General features: G+C 35.8%; 1 non-coding gene across 1 annotated transcript; it reads left to right on the forward strand.

Moving 5' to 3' along the window:
- Positions 1–201: 201 nt before the first annotated feature.
- On the forward strand, positions 202–308 carry LOC112759901 (small nucleolar RNA R71). The gene has a single exon (XR_003180365.1). It is a non-coding gene; the product is annotated as a small nucleolar RNA R71 (small nucleolar RNA).
- The last annotated feature ends 9,230 nt before the right edge of the window (positions 309–9,538 follow it).

The raw sequence follows: 9,538 nt of genomic DNA on the forward strand, positions 1-9,538 counted from the left end.
TTTGGTTTAATTCTAAGACTCCCCTGTTGTTGCTTCTGTCTGAGGCATAAAAATACTCATTGTCAGCCACTGTCTCTATAACATCAATGGATTCTTCAATGGTCTTCTTCTTGTTAAGGGAACCTCCAGATGAGTGGTCTACAACTTTTTTGATTCACAATTCAGCCCTTCATAAAAGATATTAAGTTGCACCCACTCATTAAACATATCAGGGGGCATTTCCTTGTCAAATCCTTGAACCTCTCCCATGTTTCATAAATAGTCTCACCATCCTGCTGTCTGAATATCTGCACTTCAGTTCTTAGCCTGTTTACTTTTTGTGGAGGTAGAAACTTGTTAAGAATCTGTTCACTACATCCTCCCAGGTTGTCAAGCTTTCCTTTAGAAATGATTCTAGCCATTTTGATGCCTTGTCCCTCAAAGAAAATGGAAACAATAGCAATCTATAGGTGTCAGGATGAACACCATTAGATTTAACTGTGTCACATATCCTTTGGAATTTAGTGAGATGTTCATTAGGGTCCTCTTGAGCACTTCCTCCAAAAGAACAGTTGTTTTGCACAAGAGTTATGAGCTGAGGCTTTGATAAACCCATATTTTATGATATATTTTGTGCTCAATTTAGGTGATTTATTCAATCCTTCACTCACTTATTCATAAAAATTGCATGGTTTTACTTTCCCTTCCTTATTATGTGATGTATGTGAAAAAAACATGTTTCCTATGCTTTAAACATAATTATTTTAATTACCCTTTATTTCCATTCGATGCTGTAATTCGTGTGTTGAGTAGTTTCAGATCTTCTAAGGCATGAATGACTTAAAGGATGGAAAGAAAACATACAAAAATGGAAGGAAAGCACAAAACGGAGTTTTTGGAGAAATTGGCAGTGAGGCGATCGCATGGATGACGCGGCCGCATGCCAGCGCGAAATGGCAGTGACGCGACCACGTGATCGACGCGATCGCGCGCCTTAAGCGAAACGCAGATGACGCGGACGCTTGACTGAAGCGGACGCGTGACAGAGGCCATGCACCATAAATTACAGAAAATGCTCCTAGCGATTTCTAAAGCCCTTTTTGGCCCAAATCCAAGTCCAGAAGTCACAGATCAGAGGTTATGAAGTGGGGGAATACATCCATTCGAGGAGAGTCTCCAATTATTCACTATTCATGATTTAGATGTAGTTTTTAGGGAGAGGTTCTCTCCTCTCTCTCTCTTAGGATTAGGATTTAGGATTTTTCTTGCTTTCATGATTGCCCATTTTTATCAGGTTCAATATTCCTTTTTAATTACTTATTTTCTCAATTCAATTTATGAACTTTTCTATGTTACAGATGATTCTTTTAATTAATGTTATTTGAGGTATTTCAGTTTATTATTGCTCTCTTTTATTTATGTTACTGTTGCTTCCAATCTGAAGACATTTTTATTCGAATAGATCTACTTTTTCCCTTTTGGTCTTGGTTAAGAAATTAGTAACTCAGGATTTATTAAACTCAACATGATTGATAATTGTTACCTTTGCTAATTGAATTGAACTTTAATAACTCCAATCTTTTCTTAGGAAGTAACTAGGATCTGAAGATCAAACTAATTAGTCGCTTGACATTCCTTTACTTTAAGTAAAGGTTAACTAAGTGGAATTAAGATTCAATTTTCATCATCATTGATAAGGATAGCTAGGATAGGACTTCCAATTTCTCATACCTTGCCAAAAGTTTATTTTACAGTTATTTATTTATTTTACTTGCCATTTAAATTACTTGTTCCTCATCTTCAAACCCCAATTTACAATCTTCATAACCAATAATAAGAACATACTTCCCTGCAGTTCCTTGAGAAGACGACCCGAGGTTTAAATACTTCAGTTATCAATTTTTAAGGGGTTTATTACTTGTGACAACCAAAACATTTGTACAAAGGGATTTCTGTTGGTTTAGAAACTATATCTACAACGCGACTATTTTTATAAAATTCTTTACTAGCAAAAATCCTAACGTCAAAATGGCACCATTGCCGGGGAACTGCAATTGTGTGCCTTATTATTGGTTATTGTAAATACTTTTCTTTGCTTGTTTATTTGTCTTTATTTTCCTTTTTTTTATTTTTATTAGCTACTATGAATTCTCACCCATCTCGCTTTGAGTTTGGTTCTAATATTGTTGAAAGGAGTGAAAGTTATAACAAGAACATGCATCAAGATCAGAGCAATCAAAGATGGATGGAGCCAATAGGATCTGATCAACCCTTTAGGCAACAACATCGTCCAAGATATCGTGGACAAAGACCATTCTACAATGCATACCAAGCCAATAGACATGGTGGACAACCTTGTAGTTACCAACAAGCCCCACCCTATGCTTATTTACCCCAATTCCAATCCAATTACTCCCAAACACCACCACTTCCCCATGTACCATGTCCAAATCCATCACCCCGAGAATTAGAAGTTCGCCTCAAGGAAACAGTAGATCAACTTCAAACAACCCTTCATCAATTGGGCAAGCAGTAAGTCAATTATCTTCTAGACGTTCGAACATTCAATGACCTCCCACAGCCCCATGTGGACAATCTAATGAAGAGCGTAGTATGAAGGAGATACTAGAAACTCCAGTAGACAGAACAAGGCATGACTTCGTACTAGAACAAGTAGAGGAAGCTATCATTGTAAAAGAAGAAGAGTTGGTTGAAGACATAAGAGAAGCTGAACTTCCATGGGAATCCAGAATTGTGGAAAATTCTGTCAAGGACGTTACAATTGATGCTAAGGAGGATAGTGCACAACTCCTAAAGCAAGTCTTTATTGAAGAACTAGACGGAATAATCCAAGAAGCAAGTTTCCTTGATGATGATAATCTCAAGTCAAGTTCTCCTAGTAATGAACTTGCATCCGCAAGTGAATTCTCTGAGATCGAAGAATCTTCCCCAAGTGAATACGAAGATGATACGGAGGTAGATTTCTCTCAACCTCCCGTTTATGACTTAAGTGAGGAGGAAGACATAGAAGGCTTTGATCAGGACATGGATGCATTTGAAGAAGTCTGCAAGGAAGTGAAGAAATTCACAGAAGAGCACAAGGGAGTAGAACTTACAGAACCACTGGAAACACTTATCCCAAGGCTATTACCACCCAATACAAGCTTTAAGTGGGTACAATCCTTAACCTTTAGCTTTATTTTTCCACTTGAATATGGGTTGCTTGAAATAGATGGCCAGCTTAGAGCTCTCTGCGGCTTTAAGAGTAAGAAGGAAATGGCTCGTACTCAGAGCTGGTGCACAAGGTTCAATAAGGTTCCACGCTTCAACTCGAAGTGTACGGATTGGCATCATGATCAATCGAATGGATCTCGAAAAACGTTGATCACCATGGTGAGAATCTACTTTCTAAACCACCCGGATGGAAAAATATAGATCAAGACGGAGGCGGATTTAAAAGCAAAGTTTGGGATCCTGGAATCTATTCTGACATTCGCCACCCCGGGAACCTGAGAATCTGTTTGAAGCTGCTCAGAAGCTTTACATGCCTAGTTTGGGACCCCGGAGGCCATTGGCATTCCAAACATTGGTGGAGATTTTCGGATGAATTTAAGCATAAGCCGCCATAACAGGAAGCTCATCCAATGTCCAACTTAAGGACTTTAACTAAAAGTGCTAGGTGGGAGACAACCCACCATGGTATGGTCGTTCCTTTTTCAGTTTTATTTCGTGTTATTTATTTTTATTTCCTTTTCAATTGAACCTGAATATTATTCACTCGCATTGCATACTGCATAATTGCATACCTGCATAAAAAAATTTATTTTTCAGTATTTGAATAAAGGGGATACAAAAGAATTCCCCAAATGCAAAATAAAGCAATGCACATGGGACAAAATTAAAACTAATGCATGAGCATGTAACATCAAAAGTGGGAAAATTTGGGTGAATAGGTAAAGAAATTCTTGCCTTACAAAGTATGTATGTTAGGTGAGATCTTAGACTAATCAAGGATTCACTTATTAGCTCACTTAGCCTTATACATATACCCTTACCTTAACTTGGCCCCATTACAACCTTAATTAAAGACCTCATGATTTTTGTATGCCTATATTCTATAATTGTTGATTGATTAGATGAAGAAAAAAGTTATAGAAAGTAAGGATAAAAATAAGAATAGAATGATTAACCTAATAAACACTGAGTGACTAGAGAGTAAACACAAAATTCAGTGAGGGTTCAATAGCTCATCAACATATATCTCTGCTTAAATTGTTAATTGTCTTGCAAGTTTGTAAAATATTTTTCTTTCCCATCTCAATTGTAAAAGTGCTTTATCATTATCTAAGGTTTGGCTATGCATATATGATTCCTTGAGAATGTGAATTAATTTAACTACATGTAAGTTTTATATACAAGTGAATAACAATTAGAATTGCATGATTCATTTAGGTAGCTGCATTGAGAATAGATCGCATTGCATGAGATTCCACCACTTTAACCTTACCTTAATGTTTATCTTGGATTTAGCATGAGGACATGCTATTGTTTAAGTGTGGGGAGGTTGATAAACCCATATTTTATGATATATTTTATGCTCAATTTAGGTGATTTATTCAATCCTTCACTCACTTATTCATGAAAATTACATGGTTTTACTTTTCCTTCCTTATTATGTGATGTATGTGAAAAAAACATGTTTCCTATGCTTTAAACATAATTATTTTAATTACCCTTTATTTCCATTCGATGCCGTGATTCGTGTGTTGAGTAGTTTCAGATCTTCTAAGGCAGGAATGACTTAAAGGATGGAAGGGAAACATACAAAAATGGAAGGAGAGCACAAAACGGAGTTTTTGGTGAAACTGGCAGTGACGTGATTGCATGGACGACGCGGCCGCATGCCAGCGCGAAATGGCAGTGACGCGACCGCGTGATTGACGCGATCGCGCGCCTTAAGCGAAACGCAGATGACGCGGATGCATGACTAAAGCGATCGCGTGATAAGGAAAACTCCAGATGACGCGACCACGTGACCCACGCAGACACGTGACAGAGGCCACGCACCAAAAATTACAAAAAATGCTCCTAGCAATTTCTGAAGGCCTTTTTGGCCCAAATCCAAGTCCAGAAGGCACAGATCAGAGGTTATGAAGTGGGGGAATGCATCCTTTCGAGGAGAGTCTCCAATTATTCACTATTCATGATTTAGATGTAGTTTTTAGGGAGAGGTTCTCTCCTCTCTCTCTTAGGATTAGGATTTAGGATTTTTCTTGCTTTCATGATTTCCCCTTTTTATCAGGTTCAATATTCGTTTTTAATTACTTATTTTCTCAATTCAATTTATGAACTTTTCTATGTTACAGATGATTCTTTTAATTAATATTATTTGATGTATTTCAGTTTATTATTGCTCTCTTTTATTTATGTTACTGTTGCTTCCAATCTGAAGACATTTTTATTCAAGTAGATCTACTTTTTCCCTTTTGGTCTTGGTTAAGAAATCAGTAACTCAGGAGTTATCAAACTCAACATGATTGATAATTGTTACCTTTGCTAATTGAATTGAAGTTCAATAATCCCAATCTTTTCTTAGGAAGTAACTAGGATTTGAAGATCAAACTAATTAGTCGCTTGACATTCCTTTGCTTTAAGTAAAGGTTAACTAAGTGGAATTAAGATTCAATTTTCATCATCATTGATAAGGATAACTAGGATAGGACTTCTAATATTTCTCATACCTTGCCAAAAATTTTATTTTACAGTTATTTATTTATTTTACTTGCCATTTAAATTACTTGTTCCTCATCTTCAAACCCCAATTTACAATCTTCATAACCAATAATAAGAACATACTTCCCTGCAGTTCCTTGAGAAGACGACCCGAGATTTAAATACTTCGGTTATCAATTTTTAAGCGGTTTGTTACTTGTGACAACCAAAACATTTGTACGAAGGGATTTCTGTTGGTTTAGAAACTATATCTACAACGCGACTATTTTTATAAAATTCTTTACTAGCAAAAATCCTAACGTCAGGCTTCAATTCGAAATTATTAGCATGGATAGTTGGCTTTTGAATGCTACTATCACATTTTCCTGGGTTTGGATTGATGTATGATCCCAGAACTCTCCTCTCTTGTCCAGCAGGGTTGGCTGCACCTCTTCTGGCATGATTATTCACCTCTCCTTCATGATGGTTTTCCATATCATCCACCATGGTTATATCTAAGTCTTCCTCCTCTTCTTCTACACCAATAGCCCTTTTTCCTCTTGCTTTCCTTATTAATCTCATAAAGGTTCTTTCCGGTTCACTATCAAAGGAGGTTGAAACCTCTCTTCTACCTGTCATACAAGTAGCACAACAAGCAGCAACCAGCAAGTGAAGAATTTCACAATTAATGAAAAAGTATGGTTAGAGCAATTGAGGCAATTAATCAAACAGTTAATGAGTTAGTGGGTTAGTTTTGCTGGAAAGTAAAGAAGTAAAGATAAATTCAAGAAAAATAACTAAAAATTGTAGATAACAACAATGAACGACTGAAATCAGAATTCAATTAATCAAACAAAAAGAAAAGTGCTCAATCTAGTTATCCTCCAATTTAGTAATTGTCAATACAAAACCAATCCCCAGCAATGGCGCCATAAACTTGATTCACCCGAAAACTGTCTCTCAACAATTTCCTACCGGCAAGTGCACCGGGTTGTCGTCAAGTAAAAACTCACTGTAGAGTGAGGTCGAATCCCATAGGGATTGGTAGATTGATCAATGTTAATTGGAGAATTGTGCTAGTTGAGCGAAATCAGAATTGAATTGGGATTGCAGAAAGTAAAATTGGCAGGAAACTTAAATTGTAAGAAATTAAAGAGGCAGAAATTAAATTGCAGGATATAAAAAACAGAAACTTAAATTGCAAGAAATTAAATGGGAATGGGTGTTAAGCATGAAATTAAAGACGCAGAATATAAAAGAATGGGTAGATCAGAGATAGGGAAGCTCATTAGGGTTAGGAGATGTGATAATTCTCTAGATCAAGTTCATTTTCATCTCTTCCTCAATCAATGCATTCATTGATCTCCTTGGCAATCTTAGGTGATTAGATCCCAATTCATTGGCAATCTAATCTCTCTAAGCATGAACAATTGCCGAATTCCTTGATTTAAGTGCTCATGGGAATAGATGAAGTTTGGTCACTGATTATACCACACAAATTCATAGATCAAAGTATTGGTAGGATTACATGTCACTATATCCATCCAAACCCCAATCTAATCCATTGTGAGAAAGCATTTCTAGCATGATCTCATCATTCCTCTTCCAAGGTTCAGAGGAAATCCAATTATGAATAGCTTCTTTCCCAAGATAACTATCCAATTGGATGAAGAACGAAAGCTTTCTAGCAAAATCAAGAGAAACGAAAGAAGATGAATGAAAACTAATATTGATCCATTGAATTACACAGAGCTCCCTAACCCAATGAAAGGGGTTTAGTTGTTCATAGCTCTCAAAATGGAAAATGGAATCGAAGGATACATTGCGAAATTGAAAGAATTACAGGAAATGTAAATTAAGCTAAAAAGTAAAAATGAAATAAAAGTCCTCTCTAACTTAAATTCTAAGCTATTTATACACTTTCTTCCATTGATCTTCAATCTCTGAATTGGGCTTTTGGCCTTGATGAAATTGGGTTGAAGTTGCTCCAATTGGTGTCCCTGGCTGTTGAGAAGAGATCTGTTTGAATTGCAAGTTCTGGTGCTTCAAGTTGGAGTCAACGTCTGATGGCCAACGTTGACTCAAATGCCTTTCTTATAAACCAGATAAATTTGCTGTCATTAGCGTTTGACTTAGTGTTGGAGTGCCAACATTCTTCTACCCACGTGTACACGTGCCTTGCGTGTTTGCGCCTTTTGGGTCACAATGCTCATCCACGCGTACCCCACGCGTCTGCGTCGCCTGCGCCGCACAACTTATCCAGATCAGCGCCAATTATCTTGTCCTTTCTTTTCTAATCCTAGTCTCTTCTATCTTTTCTTTTTTCTTCTTTCTTTCTTACTTTATTTCTTTCACTTCTCATTCTTTTTTACCTTCATTCTATTTTACTTAATTTACTTGTATATTTCATTCATTGTATTTTAAATTTGTGCATATTTTTATTTTTCTTTTCTAAATTTATTATTTTACCATTGGTGTTAAATGTTCTTATTCAACTGTTGCATCCTTTCTTGAATTATTTTGGTGCTTAGTGACTTATTTTACACTGTGGGATAATATTAATTACCTGCCAATGCCAATCTTTTATGATACTTGCACTTCATTTGCATTGACATGAATTTATATTGATATTTTCATTACCCACACTCCTCCCCTTTGTTGCAAATTCTGCACCACTGGTATGCCATGTGCCTCTATTGTTTTCTCACGTACATGTTGAAGCTTCCATGTAAATGAGCTCCTTATTATCTGGCATTAACACCCATATTTTATTTATTTTCTATCTTTATTATGGGTTACTTTTCTTCCCTTTTTCTTTCAGGATGGCCACCAGGAAGAGAACCGGAAGACGTTTACATAGGAGAGACAAACAAGTTCCTACGCACATTCCTTGATGAGAAAAGCGTCAGTTGAAGCAACCTATCCACTTGCACATCTTAGCATGCACCGAGGACGGTGCAATCTTTAAGTGTGGGGAGGTCGATACCGATCTCCATGGGTTAGTTACTCTTCTATCTCAACACCAATATTTTATTTTCCTTATTAGTTGTTCCATTTGCATGTTTGATTCCATGTTAGATTAATTTTATGCATATTTTACCACTTGGTTGAAGTAATATTTTCTTTTTCAAGAAACTTTTTAGAGTATTTTACTAATTTGAATAAAAAATTAATGTTACACTTGTTTGAAGAAATATTATACTGGAACATGGTTTAGAGCTTGAACACACAAAACCTGTGAGATTTTGAGCCTATTTGATTGGTTGCATTTTACCAACCAATATTTTATTTTTGGTATGTGTTTTTCTCTCTAAAATTGTGATCTTTGTCGTACTTAATTTTATATTTCCATTGTTTGATGTATGCATACACTTACATGATTGAGTCCTTTGTTTCACTGAGCTTACATACCCATATGGCCTTACCCTTTCATTATTCTTTGCAAACCAATGTTGAGCCTATTATACCCTTTGTTCTATACTTTAGCACATCATTAACTCTAAGCAGAAAACAATAATGTCCTTAATTTGAATCCTTGGTTAGCTTAGACTAGTGAGAGTGCTCATGAATTAAGTATGGGGAAAGTTGAATTTGGAAACATTTGGTTTGAGAATTGAGTATGTTAGAATTTTCTGAAAATGTGAAAAAAAAATGTTTAGGACATGATTCATGCATCCAATAATTTAATCATATGTATTGAGAAAAATAAAAGAAAAGAAAAAAAAAAAATATATATATATATATATATATATATATATAATATATATATATATATATATATATATAAAGAAGTGAGAAAAAGAAAAGAAAAAAGAGCAATTAAGCAAAAAGGGGACAAAATGCCCTA

This window comes from Arachis hypogaea, chromosome 16 (genome assembly GCF_003086295.3).
Source record: "Arachis hypogaea cultivar Tifrunner chromosome 16, arahy.Tifrunner.gnm2.J5K5, whole genome shotgun sequence".
Classification (NCBI taxonomy): domain Eukaryota; kingdom Viridiplantae; phylum Streptophyta; class Magnoliopsida; order Fabales; family Fabaceae; genus Arachis; species Arachis hypogaea.